Consider the following 20,370-nt stretch of genomic DNA (forward strand, 5'->3'; position numbering starts at 1 on the left):
GTGATTTTTTTTTTTTATATATTCTTTTATCCCACGATTTTGTAACCCATTTTTCACCCCTGTGTCAATCATCCAATGTGATCCTGGGCTCTACACACCCTCCACCAACCTAGTCCCCATATATGGGGGACATGGGGAGAGCAACGGACTTGAACTCATGCTTCCTTCAGTGTCCAAGTTGCTCCTTTACACCTGACAGGGGGGGAGTTTCCCTGGTTCGATGTAGCGCGTGGAAGGAACACGTTATTCCAACCAGTTCCTTTCCCCTCCATCAGGTGCCCCGGCTGGCCAGTGGGAGGCAGTTTAGAGACCAGGATTACTGCATGATTTTTGTGAGGGTACCTACCCTAGGGGACACGGGGAGAACATGCAAACTCCACACAGAAAGGCCCTTTCGCCAACCCCACCTCGGGAATGGGCACTGAAGGGAGGAGGACGAAACACGGTGCCAGCACCCACAGCATCCCGAACGGGAATCGAACCCAGGACCTTCTAGTGACAGTGAATTGTGATTTTTGATCACACCGACATATCACGGTTTCTGGCAAAAGCTAAGCCATGTCGGCTCCTGCTGCTAACACAACGTGCACCTCCTCTTGTCACTGTACGAGGCTGTGTGACTGGGACGAAAATGTCTAGTCATCAGATCATTTCTCTGGCACTGTGCGGCATCTTGAATGAACACTACAGTAGGAGGCAATAAGCCTTACAGCCATAGCTATAGACCACATCACAAATGTGACGATCGAGATCTATGGCTATGGTCGTTTATGGCTAGGTTTTGTTTTTGTTTTTGTTTTAGGGCTTTTTATGCCTTTATTGATAGTTAACAGTAGACAGACAGGACATGGGGAGTGACACACGGAAAAGGCCGTCGGGCTCAGGAGTCGAACCCGCAGCACGCCGTGCGGCTGGCTTAGCAGCCTAGGTGCCCAGACGGTTGAGCTAACCGTCGAGGCCATGGTCTCAGGTTTTTTTAAACACGATAATACAATGCTAATTTAAATGGAGGCATATTTGCAAGTTGCACGAGACTATCTATACATTTTTGTCGCACCGTCTCCAGAAATGTAATTATTATTATACTATTTAGTCCAGTGACTAAATAGTTGGAAATATTCTGGATCCCAGCCACCCAGATCTACCGTAATCTAATTTAGTCCTCTAACCACAAAAATTGACCACATCTGCTAGATCATAAGTCATTTGAGGATACAATCGATTCAATCCACAAACCACTGACTATAGTTGTCGTTTCTTCGACTGATCCTGTGGAAGCCCGGTGGCTAATCCATCCGGCGTGTATCACTTGTGATAAAGAGAAGGCCAGAGCAACCTCAGGGAGTCAAGGAGGCCCCCGAAAAGACATCAGTTTGCCAGAGATAAGGACCTCTCCACCCCCCTCTCCGCACCTTCCATCACCCTTCCTTTCCTGCCTGCTAATAGCATGCCAGCTCAACTGGCACGTCCCATTGCCTCGCTTCTAAATCAAACACAGAGGCCTTTTATTAATAGGCTGTCAGTAGAGTTAACATTTATTTCATACGTATTCATCTGAACAGCTTTTTTACAAATGGCCCCCACCGCTTGTGAACCTGCTGTTGAGAAATGTGCCTCTCTTTTCCCCCCACCTCTCTCCATTTCCTCCTCATGAATTTAAAAAAGCCTGCTGGATGTGTGTCTACCTGGATGCTGTTATGCCTTGCGGTGATGGGAAAATAAATAAATAAAGTGAGACTGAGAAGGAAATGAAAAATCACTATATTTAGAGTGTTCAGAAATATCTCAGCATGGGGTAGTTTGTTAGAAACGATAGGGCAATATCATGGGACGTTGTGGCAGATGTGGAAACCAGATGTAGCAGATTAATCTCCTGGTGTGCTTGGCACAGAGGGGGGAAACATTCTCTGAAGTCCAGACATAGTAGCCAACAACTTACAGTAACTTAATTAATATGCACAAAATTTGCATTAGCGAGATACTCTCTATAGACAGCCATCATGTGGGAAAAAACCAAAAACATGAATGATGCCATTGTGTTAAATTATTACATAAATCTTAAAAATATATTATATATATTATTAGATAATCACATGTGAACTGGCGACCCCCCACCCTGGCAACTTGTGACAAGCACTTGGAATGTTGGAGTTGAGGCAATACATTTAGTTTGACTCGGTTCCACAGATAAATATTGTGCCAAATAGCAGATCTACTGTACAAGCTCACAACGCCTCGTAATGTGACGACTGCGACGACTGCATTAGACCATCATGCCAACATGATTTACATGTACTAGGCATACTTTTCTGTATCTTCTACGCTGGCACTGATTGTCCCTGTGTGGCTGCACATCCTCTTATAGCCTCACTGTTCTAAACTGTATTTAATCTTTATACCGGTTGTACACAAATAAGAGGATGTGCAGCCACACAGGGACAATCAGTGCCAGCGTAGAAGATGCTAATAAGATGTATCTGGTACAGATCTCTCTGTGGCTAAGTGAGGCAGACAAGGCCCCCGTCCACAGAATTTACGGACACCCATTATTTTATTTCCTGAATACCAAGTGTTCTTCCTTGGTGCTGGCGCTTTCTTCCATAGGAGAACCCTGGTGTGCTGACACAAATTGATTTTGTGAGGCAGGAAACAATCTATTTTTCTCTCTAAGCTGAGAGGAGCAAACAACAAGGTTTGAAAGAGAGGGGGATAGAGGCAGACAATGATTGGGGTTGGTGGATGGAGGAGAGAGTGATAAGTTTTGCAAGCAGCAGTCTAAACATCCTAAAGCAGATTCATTCTGCAATAAATACTATTATTCTCCGTGTATATGAAAGACTCCTGACAGTGAGAAAATGTGGTGGGTCTATTACTACATTTTTTTTTAATAATTAGTGATGTTACACAGCAACAGAGATCTTCCTGTACTGGGCAAAATACAAGCCCAGCCAATTTGTTGCTGGCGTTATTGTTCTGGGTTGGTTACTTTACTTTGAAGAGAAATATCTCAGTAACTAATTTATGTAACTTTGGAGAAATTGTGTAATTTGCAAATTGCAATAGGCCTATAGTGATTTATTTCCTTTGCATATACTCCTAAAAATGTTATTTGTGCATTTATGCTGCATCTATCCTGCATTAGTACTAAACAAAGTGTACAATTCTTGTTGGTTGTGACAACTCAACAACACCAAATCTAAAGTTTTAGTATTTGGCCCAGACCCACCGCCTGACAGAGCGGGTGTGGGAAAAAACAACCTTGGTTCATTACGTCACATCCGGAGCCAGAAACCTACAATACAGTAGGTATCATTTTAGATGTCATCCCCTTCAGTGTCGCATAAAAGTGACATCACTGTCGAATCCTTGGTATCTTTATAACCAGCTGCGGCATACGCCTGTGCTCTTTCAGTGTCACATAAAAGTGACATCACTGTCAAATCCTTGGTATCTTTATCCTAGCCCCTGTGCGTTCAGCATTGTAAGCTGTATTTTTTCCATGCTCATGCTTATGAAACACTAAACAGGATTATTAGTTCATGTCAACATTCAAGTACAACTATGTAACACAGCTTACCCAGGTAACGTAATGAGTCACTGAAAGTTTAAAGTTTTCCACCTGTCCAATGATTTCTGATACAGCCTTGTGTGTCGCTTGTTTACAAAATAAAGTCTAGTTTTTATTGTTAGGGCTTTGATGCAAATTCTAAACAAATTCTAAAGTTGTGTTGCTTAAAGGAATGCATAGATGCGTTCTCCTCAATTGATGACAGCACACAAAAAAGAAAAAAGAAAAAGGGAAAAGGGAAAAAGCAAAACGCAAAAGCAAAAAAGAAGGGAATAAAATCGATCGACACGTCGATTTCTGGCCTCGATAAATCGATTTGCCAAATACTTAGTCGTAACTGTAACCATCCAAGTCACTATGCCACCCTAAGCACACTTAAGGAAGATGTAATTGAAAAATGAATCCTGGCAAACATTTCATAATACGGTAGTCTTGTTTGATTATGGTCACGACACAACCGTATAGTAAAACCTCACCCTATTGCTTCTGCTCTGTGATTTCAGAGATGCTCACTCTTCTCTCTCCCACTCATTTGGAGCTGATGCTAATTAACTTCATTTCAATTTGTTAGCCAGAGAGCGCTCAGTCCCTAATGGTTTATGACAGTGCAGGTAAAGCAGAGCCAATATGTTTGTCCTTCAGTATGTGACTACTCAACGTTAGTATGCTGGGGAAGAGTAGGCTGATCCAATGGGCGCCCCTTAGAGTTAACTCAAGAACAGTATAGATGGTAATGTTTCATATTGACATGTCCATTATTTCAGTCAGGGTTGTTTCAATAAAGAGGTGATCCTCATCCCATCCCACATTCCACCTCAATATCTAGCACAGAGAGAGAAGAGTTGCCTTCAGTGCCTGCAGCAAAACTCCAACAGTTGAAAAGCCTCATCCCGTCCCTCAGGGCTCATAACGTCATCTGCGTTGTTTCAACTTGAAATCAAACGGCAGAAGTACATGCATGTTTCATGACTCATTACTAATGTTCATTGATAAGTAGACAATAGATGGTGTTCTTGTTATTAGTGTGTTCTTAGTGCACAACGAATGTGATGATTATTATCATCATCATCATCATCATCATTATTAACAAAGGAAACCAAACTAAACCCCCTGACAAGGAAACATGTACAAGAAAAATACACATGGACATTAAAAGAAAGGAAGAAACTCTGGGAAGGATCACATAAGAGGGGACATCCTTCCGAGGTGGTTTGCAATTAGCACTTATTTTAGCTAAAAATAAACTTAAACTATGTTAAAATAAAAGCATGTATGGATATTAAACATTTATCTGATCCTGGATATATTACTGAGATGATAAACGTCTCTAGAATTGTGGCTGGGATCAAATATGACTTTGGCAACAGACCTGTTATTTTTCAATAAAGGACCAATAGATGTAAAAAGGGTGCCTAAGAGGAAACCTCAAATCTTACATTGAGGCATCCCACAAGTTATAGGGTCAAAATGGTTGCCAACTGATTAAAATAAACTACAATGTCAAATATGATGTAAAGCATTGCAAACCTAACAGATGTCAAAACAATGCTGTGATCTATTGATAAGACTATTACTATCAGTGCTGCACTCAAGGCCAACATAACAAGTATATATGGAACTGTCGCCAGTGTGAGCGTTCATTAAATGATTGCCGGTATTTATACTTGAAAAATACTTAATAGTCGAAACATTATATGTCCTGCCTGCTGTGTTCATGAATAAAATTAGCTTGGAGCATACAAAGTAAGTTACGAGCCCCCTACTTTTGTCTATGTTATCAGTTTGGCTCAGAACCAAGACCGGAGGATGTGCGTTAGCGTTACACTATCTTATTCTGTATTTATGCGTGACCATAACAAGTCGCTAGAATATGGTGCTGTCGAAACCCCCATTTCACACAAAAACATTTCAGAATGATTGTCTTTCACTTGTGCTAGAAGCAGCAATGACAATGAGATCATGTCTCTCCAACATGCAAAGTATATGTATTCAAGTAAAGAGTGGCTGTGTTTGTCTGTGTAATCACCAAACTCCTGCCTGTCTGTCAATGTGGAGCAAAGAGGGCTCTGGGGACATTGTTAGCACTCCATTAACTCACACTTCCAAAGCTCCATCTCAGAGGAGGCCCAAACCCATATGGAGAACAAACTAAAACTGAGAAAAAGAAAAAGAAAGAAAATAGACCACCTTTGGAACAGTCGTTACAGATGGTGAAAGTCACTCGTCATTTCCATCTCAAATTTACTGCAAGTTTGCACAGTTCACACACACAGTGAGTGTGTGTGTGTGTGTGTGTGTGTGTGTGTGTGTGTGTGTGTGTGTGTGTGTGTGTGTGTGTGTGTGTGTGTGTGTGTGTGTGTGTTTATTGAAGGATCCCCATTAGAGACACATGAACGACCCTCTAGACTTCCTGGGGTCCTGAATAAAAAAAATACAATACACTAAAAATACAATTTAAAGGTATATTCAGTGATTTCACTCAAACAACCGTAGGTTTCGTTTTTGGCTGGGACCTAAGCCTTTCATCCAATCAGGATAGAGAGCCAAAAACGAAACATAAGGTTTTTTGACCCCCAGGGGTTAACTGGGGACAGGGAGGAACTCCTTATATGGTCAGCACACTCTATAGTAGAGAGGATTATCACAACAAAACAAAAAAATAAGTGATATTTGAATTAAGTAAAATCACTGAATATACCTTTAAAATAAAATAAACTGAACAAAAAAAATCTAGCAGTAAACAATTACACAAATCATGTTGCTGAAAAATGTATTACGTATTAAAATGTATACGTTTTAACTCTGCAAACACTGATTATTTCTAAGCATGACATCCCACCTCACACACTGAAATCTGTATCATTATGGGCCAGTTGTTATACACTTTGTGAGTTAAAAAAAACACTTGTGTGAAGTGAGGGGCGCTCTAATCATCATACATCACATTCCGTGCTCAGCCAATCAAATCACCACAAATGTCATTCTGGCCAATCACTTTTGGCATCTTCAGTTTTTTGCCCTCACTTTTATCTTCAATACTTTGCTCAGCCAATCAAATCATCACTATGGGGTAATCAGCCAATCACAAGCCAATGTTTGTGTACACACAATCCCGGAAAGCTGGGCATAGGAGGGGATAGCACCCCTCAAAAATAATTGAACACATAATGTTGCAGCGTGGATGGGTAAAAATGAGTCAAAATAAATCTGCCACCTTAGCTATAGTATTCTTGAGCTCAGTAGGCTAGTGTGATGTGAAGGTCATGCAGTGCACCTGCCACAACATGCAACAACTCTCCCTCTCGCTCCTTTCTTTTCATTAGATCCTACAGCCCTTGGTCTACTTGTACTGTACAGTACATCAGAGGTGTGTCGTACAGTGTGGTATAGGCTCCCATGGCCATATATCTGTGGCTAGGAGTGTATTTGTGGATGTAATATGGCTGGAAGCTAGATGCTGGGTGCTCAGCTTAGCTGTGAGGTGAAGAACCCCTGGGACCATGATGTGATGTATGCGTTGCTCACAGAAGAATAAGGTCAGAAGAGAAGACAGCATGGAAAGAGAAGAGAAGTAGAGGACGGAAAACTAAGCAAGAGAACAGGTGGTGTTGAAGGAGGGGAGAGTTTATTAACTGTAAAGACAATTTAATACTCCATCATGTGACAATCTGTTTCCCTCTGTTTAAAAAAAAATCACACCCGTGTGAAGTGAGTGGTGCAACTCCGTGTGTGGGTCCCCAGGGGGTCCCCGGAACTTCCAGACCCACAGGAACGAGCCCAGGGCGCTGGCCCGGTTCCGGCGGGCCGCCCGCGTCCGAAACAGTTGAGAAACAGAGTTACCGTGTGGGGGTCCCCAGGGGTTCACTGTACTGTACTGTACTGTACTGTACTGTACTGTACTGTACTGTACTGTACTGTACTGTACTGTACTGTACTGTACTGTACTGTACTGTACTGTACTGTACTGTACTGTACTGTACTGTACTGTAGTACACAGCAGTGGTGTTTTAGTGGATTTCAGACTGGATGGAAACCTTTTTAATATCAGGAGGCTACAGGCAAAGACCAAACTGTCCACAGAGCAGGTCATTGAGTTGCAGTATATGCAGATGACTGTGCTCTTGTGACACACTCCCCACAGGACCTCCAGTCCATCCTTGCTGTGGTTGTCAAGGCCTACAGCAGGATGGGGCTGTCTGTCAACACCACCAAGACAGAAGTGGTCTGCCAATGGAGCTCCAGTACCCACACACCCTGCCTAGGGTTGGGATTCGTTAGGATTTTAACGGTTCCGGATCCTTCCCGGATCCCTCTTAACGGTTCCGGTTCCTAACGGTTCCCTTAACGGATCCTAATATTATTTTTTCACCTTTTTTTCTGATATAAATTATGCTTATATTATAACTAACCTAACCAAGTACATAATAAAAACAAATTAATTAATTCAATTATTGAAAATGCACTTTACAATTATGAGGTGGCACTATTATTTAAACTTCACCACCACCACCACCAGCTAGCCACCACAACAATATCATTGTTGCAATTTGTACTTTATATTGCAATTTGCTGTATATTAAATAAATAAATACAGTACACATTGCAATAATGATATTGTTGTGGTGACAAATGTTCAGATTAATTTAATATGAAGGACCCCTTACCCTAATGGAAACAAATTGGATGGATTATGAAATCCTTTTAGCAGACCTTGTATTGAACTGTAGGCTACGTTCCTGTGCTTTTTTCTGCAAACTGTTTATAAAGTAGGCTAATCAATCTATGGAGGTATATGCACCTAAACGCTGGGCTCTCAACAGTCACGCGATTCATTTAGAGCCAAATCAAAAGCAGTTGAGTTGCTTATAAGTTGTAAAAAATAAGTGCAGACAAATTGATTTGGCGTGATTCATAAAATATCAGACAGAAAGACGTCGAGACATTGGCGTTCTAAATTAACACCATTAACAACAGTTGTACAATACACCTAATGAAAAGCTCTGTAGACATTAGTAGTTTTTATTTTCTAACGTTACTAGCCTGGGGAAAGTGAACCAGCCTTGCATCATCCTCATCCCCCGCCGGCTGTGGTGGAGCTGCGGGGAGTGCGGGCTTTCTGCATGGCTCTCAAACGCGATTTGCCTATAGATTATTCTCGTGAGTTGTGGACTCGTGTAGGCGTATTGATTTTGAGTTGTTTCATCAATGTGGACATGCAACTGGTACAAGTTGCAACAACCTTTGCAGGGAACTATAGCATAACATTTATTCCATAAATGCACATTGCACATGCATGCACATTGCACAGACACAGCGGAGCTAAATGACGACTGATGAGAACCGCTTGGGGAACCGTTAATAAAACACTACACACACACAGGGCTCGACAGTGCGACTAGGTACTTGCATTTGCGACTAAAAATATCACCGTGCGACTTGTAAAATTAAATTTGTCGCACAGGTGCGACTACAGGATTTGACCATTCAATCGTGATAAAGACAAGTCTCTGTCTACAGCAAGTGCACATTCTATAGTCGCGGTTCTATACCTAAATTTATATTTCTGAACGGCGGTGTCGTTCGCCAAAAAGAGAAGAGCTACAAGCTAACAAGTAACAACGTGTCGAGGCTCAATGCGGTGTTCATTTGAAGATCTGTCCCCTTTGCTCCCACTGCCCCTCCCCTCAATGTGTTGTTGCTCCGTGCTCTTCCCTGTCACTGCTTGCTGACTGTCAGCAGCGGCAGTCAGAAAATAAGTCAGAGCGGGATAGCATTAGCATGATAGCACAGAGTCAGAATGAATTGCTTGGACCCCGACACGGCGACACGTTATTTGCAAAGTCTGTTTGTAATGCTCAAAGTTCAAACGTAACTTACTTTTAACCAAACACAGGTGAAACAGCGTGCAGCCGTGCACGCACGCGCGCACACACACACATGGAGTGGACGGATTGATGTTTATCAAAAACAACCCTTTTTGCTTACAAAAGCGTGTGCCCAGCATAAATGATAATGCGAATGACCGAACTGGCTGGATTACCGTATTAATATCAGTCAGTCAGTCAAAGCCAAGGAGAATGTTACAATACTAATTCACCATCGCGCAGCCTCTGCACTGTCTGAATGTCACACTAACATGATAGAAAACAGAAGGATAAAAACGGATAGCCTGTCTATCCATCCATGAGCAACATATTATCTATCTAGCTCTGGTCCATAGCTCTAATGTGTTGCACGTATTAGAGGTATGGAACAGAGCTACTATCGATCTATCTACAAAGTATTAGCATAAAACAAATTGATTATATAGATTATATGAAAACAAACATAACAATGATATCATGATGAATATCACTATTTTGTGATAATTGCTGAAAAGATAGTGATATAATATTTTGACATATTATTTTCCACCCCTACCTCATATCACTTCATTAAAGAAAAATCACACCCATGTTAAGTGAGGGGCGCTCTTGTCATCATACATCATCAGATATCTCATATCTCATACTGGCCAATCAGAATGCCTGTTGCCTGTGATTGGTTAGCTGATTTGCTCGTTTACATATGACATACATTTTCCCTTCAATGTCAATGGCGTTTAATTTATGTCATATTTAGCAGAATTTTGACGTAATTTCTCTGTTGATTGTCAATGGCTCATTTTGAGATGTGTGGGGACAAAGGCTGTATATAGGAGGGGCTAGCGCCCCTTAAAAATACATCATTTTTCATCGTGCTCCTAAAATAATTTGTGTGCTACTAGATTTTTCAACTTAGGCGCACACGTGCTACTTGAAAAATGCTAAGCGTCGAGCCCTGCACACACACACGTGCGACTATACACACACACGTGCAATACCGCACGCACGCAGCGCACGCAGCATGGCACGTGCATTGTACACACACGCGCGGACATTGCTGGCCATTGTTGGTTTCACGCATTCGCACACCACTCGTGCTCACGGATACATACATACATACAGGTACACACACAGGTACACGGACATTGCTGGATGTAGGAGTGGTTGCACCACTCAAAAAGAGAGATTCAAGCTAACTTACTAACAAGCTAGCTTATTTTCTATGAGCGACACTGTCATAAACATGGATGTTTGTAAGCAGGCAACCTAGTGTGTGTGTGTGTGTGTGTGTGTGTGTGTGTGTGTGTGTGTGTGTGTGTGTGAGTGAGTGAGTGAGTGAGTGAGTGAGTGAGTGAGTGAGTGAGTGAGTGAGTGAGTGAGTGAGTGAGTGAGTGAGTGAGTGAGTGAGTGAGTGAGTGAGTGAGTGAGTGAGTGAGTGAGAGAGAGAGAGAGAGTGAGAGAGAGAGAGAGAGAGAGGGCGATCTTAGATCGAGTGTGTTTGAAAAATAAACAAATCACCAATGTATGACAGCTATAAAATGTGTATGTGTGGCTTTCAAAACGCTTTATGGAGTCCTGCAGAAAACATACACATAAAGTCTCATATTGGTATGCAGACTTATCAGTCAGAGTGATGTAGGACACCATGTACCACAAAGTTACTGAAGGAAATACTCCACTAAGTAACCAGGTAAGATTCCTCAGGAGATTTCTCCTCATGCTAGAAGTTGGAACTACCAGTTACTCTTCCAGGCAGCAATCAGGTCAGACCAGTGATTAAGATGTTCAGCCCTGTGTCATTCCAACCACAATGAACTACTGACATATTAACGATGGGGAAGGCTTACAATGGCAGCCTATTCATTAGCCACAGCCCACTGTTTTATTTGCATGGGCCACTGTCTCCCTAAACCACTCCAGCGCCTCTTCAGAGCAGGGGTAATTAATTAATGAGCGCTGTCAGTCAACTGTGAATAATACATTAGCCGCCATTCTACGCCGTTCCGCCCCACCCAGACGTACTGGTAATTTATGTAGTGCTCCTCTCATAAGAGCCAGCCAAATGTCAGAAAAGGCATAGACAGAGAGAGAGAGAATAGAGAGGACAGTAAGGAAGAAGGAAAGCAGACGGTGCTGAAAGTGACAGCCCGGCATGCAAATGTAGCAATCTATCTTGCTAGGGAACACTGAACGTGCTTTATCTGATCTAGGAAGGGCAGTTAGTCTCAGGAAGACAGCCGTTTGGACACACTCTTAAATGGTGGGGAGGCTATAAATTGAATGGTAACCGTATTTCTGTACAAAATAATGTGCCAGACTTTGTTCACCTTAAATGACTTTTGGAGAATTTCTGCATTACAAAGAGGGAAGCTTGAACCAGGGCACGCACGCACGCAGCACGCACGCACACACACACACACACACACACACACACACACACACACACACACACACACACACACACACACACACACACACACACACACACACACACACACACACACACACACACACACACACACACACACACACACACACACACACACACACACGCACACACACACTTTCCCAAGTGATTTTGCATATTGAGAAGTGAGAAGTTAGAACATGGTAGATGAAACACACATATTCATCCATGGGGAAGAGAGATACATTTTACAGCCCAGAAAATGACATCAAATGGGCTTCACACATTCACATGCCAAACTTCTGTATCTGTAGCCACTTCCAAGAAAATGTAGCCTACAAAAATGATGTTCAATGTAACACGCACGCACGCACGCTCTCACTCACACTTAGACTCACACTCACACTCACACTCACACTCACACTCACACTCACACTCACACTCACACTCACTCTAATGTACCTGTCTTAACTCTCTTGTCCATAGCAACAGGTTGTGAAAGTATGTAGAACAGTGCTTTTGAAAAGTTCCGCCTTGTTTGCGAATTAACATGGTGCGCATGCAGGTGGCATGATAACCCATAATGCATTTCAAAAACCAATCCCAAAATCCCATGTGACAGGTACGGCACACGACAAGAGTTTGTATCTGGTATTTCAAGGCACTTGCATTCATTAAATGCATAAAAGAAAAACATTCTGAAGCATCTCAGCAAAGTAGGGGGAGCACTCTCCGGGTTTACCTCAGCAACTGCCAACTGAAATAATTAATCTTACCTGAAACAGCTCTCCTGTGAGTCCCTTATGCCTGCATCCCCGTCCCTCTCGTCTCCTCTGCCTGTGTACATATGATTGGAGGGGGAAAAAACACAACAGACATGAAGCAAACGGAAACATCTCACTGCCATCTCACTGCTCCAGCAAAGCCAGTGGCGAGTGCTGCTGTGCCACAGCTAGCTAGCGACTGTACCGCAACAGGCTCTCTCTGTGGTTGATTTAGCGGAGTTAGATCTGGAGAATTGGAGAAAAGCCTTGCCTGATCTCAACGAGCCACTCACCGACCTGCTGCTGTCTGGAAGTCTAGAACACACACAGATGCATAAAAGCTCTGTGCCGAGAGGGGAGTGTGAGTGGTCGTGTGGTTAATAGTTTGTGGCCCTGGGTGCTGGTGGTCAGGATGTGAATTGATGTTTCTCAGAGTGAGGCGTGGGTGTTATAGCAAAATGGGAGCAAAATGGCACCACAGCTGTAAAAATAAAACAACTGTTTCCATAGTGGTCAGCTATTAAAGGGATGGGGAGATTATGAGGGTGAGAGAGAGAGAGAGAGAGAGAGAGAGAGAGAGAGAGAGAGAGAATTGATGAACGGAGGCCAATCTACCAATTGCTTTGGGGCAGCTACATCATGTAGGACGCTCAAAATAAAGTAGACGGGAAGAGAGAAATCTATATTAGCTCATAATGTGCTTATAAATCACATGAATGTGGTACTTAATGCAGTTTTCCTCCAGTTATGAGGGCCCACACCACAAGCTGTTGAGAACGTGAGAATTGTATGTCTGTCTGCTGTTTTTTAACTTTTTTTCCCTTTTTTTGGGGGGGGGGGGGGGGGGGGGGTCGAGATGTAAATTAGCATCTTTGCTGAATCTGGTGTATTTACATTGATTGTATTTAAGCAATATTACATGAGAGGGTATGCTTTACCATCACGTATATCTAATGTGTGTCTGAGCATAGACATGGTAACGCCCCGCCTGCCTCTGATTGGCCTACCGACACTGCCCGTCTTGACTGTCCTCCGAGATGCGAGGTTACTCCGTGGTGGGAAAATAATACAAGAGAATGACAGCTTGTCTCGCGCGACAGAATGCAGCCTTGTAACTAACTTGTACGTTTTATTTTTGTAGAAGAGCCAAACTAATTTATGCAGTTTGCTTTGATTGAATAATTGATTGAACACATGTACGATGTATGTACTATGATTTGGGTGTGTAGTGTACTTCTAAATAAATCAATCATTCAATCAAAGCAAACGACAGTTACAGGCAGTTCTCTTGTATCATACCGATACCGTATACTTATTTTCCACCACCTCGCAGCAGAGATCAGACTATCCAGCATAGCTATCAATATCCACCTCAGTGGACAGTCAAGACGGGCAGTGTCGGTAGGCCAATCAGAGGCAGACGGGGCGTTACCATGTCTATGCACAGTCACACATTAGATATACGCTTTACCAGGGTTAATGCACGCCTGCGTTGCTGCAGGAACGAGCCGAGTTCTGTAAGCAGCACAATTCCTTGTCTCAGATGGCATTTCTGGTCAAAACAAGTTCTCGCGATCAGCCTTTCTTGTCGCCGATCGCGAGACCGGAAGTGGATGCGACAACACACAGATTGTAAGCAACATTTGCAACATCCGGTCGCGGGTTTTGGCTCTTCAAAAATAAAGGTAAAACGGGGGGAAATCCTGCCGTGAATTACAGCTAATTTATTTATTAATTCTGGCGGTAAAGAACCCCCACGTCAACTAAATTTCATTATTGCGACTGTGAAAACCTGCAAAACCTGTCCATCAGTCGGTTGGTCGGTCGGTCACATATATGGTTGTCAGAACATCACGCCTTGTGACATGACGCCTTGTGACACGCTCCATATATGGCCGCCTCCATATATGGTTGTCAGTCCATCAAGCCTCGTGACACGCTCCATATGGCAGTCTCCATGCAACCCAAATATCCGTAACCCGATGTTACGATGACAAAAGTTGTGTGTGGTGTCTTGACCGGTTGTTGTTCTCTCGGTCAGTGGTGAATCACAGTGCATACTGTCGGCCGTTGAAAAACCTTGTTTTCACCAGAAACGACATTCATTGTGCCGATTTGGAGATACAGGCCATTGAAAGCAGCACATAGGCCCTCATTTATCAATCGAGTGTAAAATCTGCCACAGATTCGAGTGCAGGTTTCGTAGTACACCCACGTCGCCACGGCATTTATAAAGTGATCGCAAACAGCTGATCCGTCCTTAATTTTGTTCTCACGTTAATAAATGTCACGGCTGAATTTGATCTGGCACGCCCTAAGAAATCAAGCCTCGCCCTCGTTTTTGCGACATGAACAACGGCAATACGTTTCCTGAAACCATGGTTACATGAAAAAATAGGTTTCTCCCGTGCCTTGCTGCCCGCCTCACCCCCCTCTCTCATACACACGCACAGCACGCACACGCAACTTGCAAGCCCAACTAACTGGTGTGTTGTTAAACAAATAAAGAACGAACACCTGCATGAATTAAATAAAGTTGTAGGCCTACCCTGTCTGTTTCACTCTCACCTCGCTTGCCTTGCTTGCCTTGCTGTCATGCACGCACGCACGCACCTACATGACACATTAAAATAAAGCTGTCTGTTTCTCCTCTCGCTTCGCTTCCCTTGCTGCCCGCCTCACCCCCCGCACGCACGCACGCACGCACATATCCTATTTGCAACTTTCACTGTGTGTTGTTAGTTGTATATTAAATTATTAGAACGAAAACCTGAACCTGTGAACCATAATTAAATAACAAATAGGCACACACACGCTGCTGTTTTGCAGGTGCTCCTCCTGTCCTGTCTGTCTGTCTGTCTGTCTGTCTCTCTCTATCACAGTGGTCCGTCCGTGACCAACTGACCATGCACGTTCCGACGTTCGCCAGTCTATTTAGATTGCCTCGCAGTCGTTAGTCACTGTTATATGAATGTGCAGCCAAAACCATAGCCTCATGTGGCTGGTGCATGGGCTGGCTGGGTAATATACCTATATCTCCGATGCAGTTCCCACTTGCGCTGGGAGCCTGGCACGGTACATTTGGCATTCGAGCGACGCGTCGGGTTTATTATATTGCACATACCGTAAGAAAGACATCGGCCTTCATGCTGTAGATTAGGCTACAGTAGGCTATACCTGCACGTTGGGACTCTCCGCAGCTGAGCTGCAGCAGCTGCTGCACTATACTCTCCAACGTCCCGTCATGGAAATATTTCAGCACAGACAGCCCAAATCCTCGCATGTATGCACTCATGCAAAACACTGTTTAAATGGCTTAAGCATCTCTTGCAACATTGTTTTTAATTGCGCGATTTTATCTCCTACTAATTTCATATGACACATGTATTCCTTAACATTTTTTTTTTTTTTTTTTTTACATGTAGCCCATATACATTATACATACCTTTTATATAAACATTTTAGGAGTGAATACATATATGTTTTGATGCCTGTGATAGCCTCTCAGCAGTTCAGACAAGGCTGCTCCGCTTGTGTAAAACAGAAAAACAGCGTACGCCAGCTCGCGACCAGACGTGACTATTTGTCCTACTCAAGTTCAATTTCAAGCTTTGCCGGAAATGTTAAATGCCGAAAATGTCGGTAATTTCGGCGTGCGCCCATATTTTGGCGTACGCACGGTTGATAAATGAGGGCCATAGAGTGCAAGTGGATGTGCACGCATCTTCAAAATGGCCGCGGCCACTGTCCCACTTTGACTGTTAAATGCTAACAATTCGATCGGATCAAAACATGGATTAAAGAATATAAATCCTGGAAAATGTAGCCTACGGTTCTGGCGGGCTACACGATTAATTTAATCCTACGGTTACTACGGTTCTGGTGGGCTCTGTGTTAATAGTCTACAAACTGCTTATAAACGTTTATAAATGCTTTATAACGGGTCATTATTGTAAAGTGCTACCAGACTTGGATGTCATACAAGACAACAATTATGTTCATGTTCTTGGGACGCAGAATACACAACAGAGACCCAATACATCTCTCATAACTCCTGAAATATCAAAATATTAAACCATCATGGCCTTTAAACTATTTGTTTACAGGAATGAATCAGTAGGTGATTAATTGTAATGTCTGAATGATCTTGTTTTGCCCTTTAAAATTTGAATGTTATATACAAAATTATACATACCTTTGAGAAATTCAATGATGGTCGCATGTGCACTTCATTTCTTCTCTTTCCATGGCACATGGGACTCTGTGAGAGGGTGAAAAAAGACAATTAAGCCCTTAAACCTTGTGGCACGAATTCTAAAATGCGGGTTTATTAGTGATGCACAGTAATTGCTCAGGTTCAAGTTCAATGAGTTCCTTTATTTCCAGAACCATAGTGTAGAGTCTACGGTTACTGTAGACAGCCACATGGAAATAAGATTTTAATACAAGAGCAGGCTAGAAAGATGTGATCAGAGGAGTGCAAATGAGAAACCAAACAATATGGAATATGAAAAAGATGTTTGGCGCTTAATGTCATATGACTCCCGAGCATGTGTACAGAATTCAGTGAACATTGTCTCAAAAATATATAATGTTTCCGCAATAAATTTGGCATTTGTGGTCAAAGTGAAATCACCTTTGGCCCTGTGTTGTTTAGACTCAGAGCACACTGGGTCAGGAACTATTTGTGGGTTGCGGACAAATCTTTATGAGTCCCTTTCAGTTTCCACATTATTATTTCATAACATTTTCAAAACAAATTCCCAAAGAGCAAAAAAAATAAATTGGCATTTTCTTTTATCGGCGCCTCTCACAATATCTATGGTGGCTACTTGCCAGGTTCACCTCTGTTGCTGCACCACCTCAGTGTCTCTCTCCCGGTGATAACTCAGGCTCTGTCCGAGCGATCGACTTTAACACATTCTGACCTGAGATCAGATTCATACGAGGTTTTCCACTGGACACACACTGGTCTGATTAACCCATTCTGACCTGAGATCAGATTCTAAAAAATGTCAGTCGTTCTTCGATTTTTCAAAAAATAGCAGACCTACAAGCTCATATCGTGCCACTCGGTGGCGCGATATGAGCTTGTAGATCTGCTATTTTTAAATAGCTAAAGCATAACATGATGCTGACACCAAAATGGGTGCCCGTTCAGAATGGGTTAAGCTTGCCGTGTGTGTCGCAGATGACAACTGACCGGCCCTGCGGCATTTCGACAAATTGATAGCACGAGAGGGAAAACTACATGCCCCCCCACCATGCTTATTTCTCTTCCATCCAGTCCAATAAATCAGCATCACTGTCATTGACAAACTCGACTGTATCCGGTGGTGAAGGCAGTTTTTGCCTGCCCCTCATGCTAAGGATGCATAAACTGTATGAACCAAAAACTCAAGGTATTCTGAGGTACCTAACTGGAGAATATAGGCAGCACATCAATGTAATTATTAACCCATTTAGGCCTGACGTCGAAATAAAATAAAATCTTCTAAATTCTGACAGTTTTCTGACATGTTTCTGTATTAGTGGTGCTCAATAAATAAAAAATAGCAGACCTACAAGCTCGTAGCGCGCCACCGAGTGGCGCACTACGAGCTTGTATATCTGCTATTTTTCAATAGCTAAATTATAGCATAATGTTTAAAACACAAAAAGGGGTTCCCGCCCAAAATAAACGCTGAAAACTCTGGCTATGTTTATGTTTCTCACTTGCTTTCTCCCTCTCTCTCTGTCCGTTTGTCTCTCACAAACACATAATGCATGGATAGATTTCTGGCCCTCATGTGTACACGCATGCACGTGCAAGCAGGAGCAACCACACTGTGATGTGGGCTGTGTAAATTGTGAGGCAGGATTTCCCTTAATGATTGTACATCTTTTCCTCCCTTGACGCACAATACTGATGAGTGCAGCAAATCCTCAAATTAATCTGAAATTCAAGATCAAAGTAATCCAGCAAAAGGTCTCAAATTAACGTTAACATTTTTTATTCATATACTGTAGTTGCATAAAATGTAGGAGCGAACGTGTTTCGCATCATGGCTATCCTGGCTATCATGGCTTCCTCAGTTTCGTTCTTCAGGTTGCGATTTCAACTAAAACATATATTTGAACACTCCTGGATTGCTTTGATCTTGAATATTGTATTGTTCCTGCTCCAGCTGCACCCTGGATGAGTACAGGGCAGAGGGCACCCGTAGATCCCCAAATGAATCTATTTGGTACATTGGCCATCTATTTGTTTGGACATGATGAGATGCCCTCTCTGCTCTGTCTCCCATTTGTTGTTTTCTGCAGCTCTTGCTTATTGTCTCCACCAGGCCGAAGGCATGGGGAGAGAGCATGTTTTGCACTCCGTCCGTCCTTCCGTCCGTGTATCCGTCCGTCCGTCTGTGAACAGCTAATCTCCGGCACCGTTAACCCGGTCGATGCCAAATTTTGTACACACACTGATCAATGTCATTTTCCCTTTATACATTATTGTGACCGAGATAACTATAATCATCATCATACAGTTTTTTCTCTTATTTTCTTTCTTCCTTTCTTTATTTTCGTTAGTTGTTGGTATTTATTTCAAGTATGTTTAGTATATGAATAGTATGACTATATTATTATTACTACTACTATATGCTTTATTATATATATCAGGTAAAGCCTCGACCACATTGTGTAAAACGCTGTATTCGATAACTATAAAACAAATACGATTATAACCTTGGGAATTGTGCAACTTATTTTGCTCTTAAGTCATTCATGCTAAGAATGGGAATGGGAAGTAAGACCTTCAAAAATCATTAGCATCTCCACAAAGTATTGTTCATTCTTATCACATTTTGAAGGCTAGATGAACTCGGAGGTTTCACAAAATCAATAACATTACAGCATGTCTTTCTTTGTGTGCACTGTGTCTGCTGTGACTGAAGCCCAGCTTGTCGATAAGACAATTTTAGTAGCTTGACAAAGATTAGGAAGGGTAGGCTTTTGCTCTATGTTTCGAGTACTTTTACTGTAATTAGTCTTGCAAGTCTGTGGGAATGATGACTTGCAATGATTTTTTTCAAACTTGACTTAGGGCCGATTCATACTCTATTTTACCGCTGTTTCGGCGCTGTAGTGCCGAAATGATTTCGGCTCGTCGGAGATTTTCAGTAGCACCGAAGAGCCGACTTTAGGACGGTACCCCCCCCCCCCCCCCCCCCCCGAACCTCAAATGACGTCACATTGTAGGCTCTACAGTATGTAGACGGCCCTTAGTCGTAAAATGTAGGCTATGCATATATATGATTTTATGTGAATATTTATCAGAATACTAGTAGTAGATAGTACATAATATATCATATCAGAATATTTGAATGTTATATTTTTGTGTCAACTCAATGCTATGGATTTTAACTCTGCAGAATGATATGAATTATGGATTGCAGTAACAACAGATTTACAACACACAGACATAAAACTCCAATAGGAAAAGTATACTACTGTAGATATACACACCAATATACACCTAGAACTAAGTTCCAGGTCCGTTGAGGTTCAATTTGAAGATTCTCAAGAGTTAAATGAACGCTCAGGATTTTACTGTGCACCAGGTAAAATAATGTGAAACTGAGATGGGTTTCTATTTGTAGCTTAGGAGTTGACAGAGTAAAATGACTGAACAGGTCTGAGCTCTGCATGTGTGGCAGCGGGTCAACTGTTGGGCAGCAGAGTGAGCCAGGGGCAATCAGATGCTTCAACAAGCAGCACCTGATCCCCGCTCAT

The 20,370-nt window shown here is 42.5% G+C and overlaps 1 protein-coding gene across 2 annotated transcripts in view; it reads left to right on the plus strand.

Annotated features, from left to right (window-relative positions):
• smarca5 (SNF2 related chromatin remodeling ATPase 5) overlaps positions 1-20,370 on the plus strand; it is a 342,548-nt gene that overhangs the window by 194,610 nt on the left and 127,568 nt on the right. The window lies entirely within an intron of this gene.

This window comes from Protomyctophum parallelum (genome assembly GCF_964188405.1).
Source record: "Protomyctophum parallelum genome assembly, chromosome: 5".
Classification (NCBI taxonomy): Eukaryota; Metazoa; Chordata; class Actinopteri; order Myctophiformes; family Myctophidae; genus Protomyctophum; species Protomyctophum parallelum.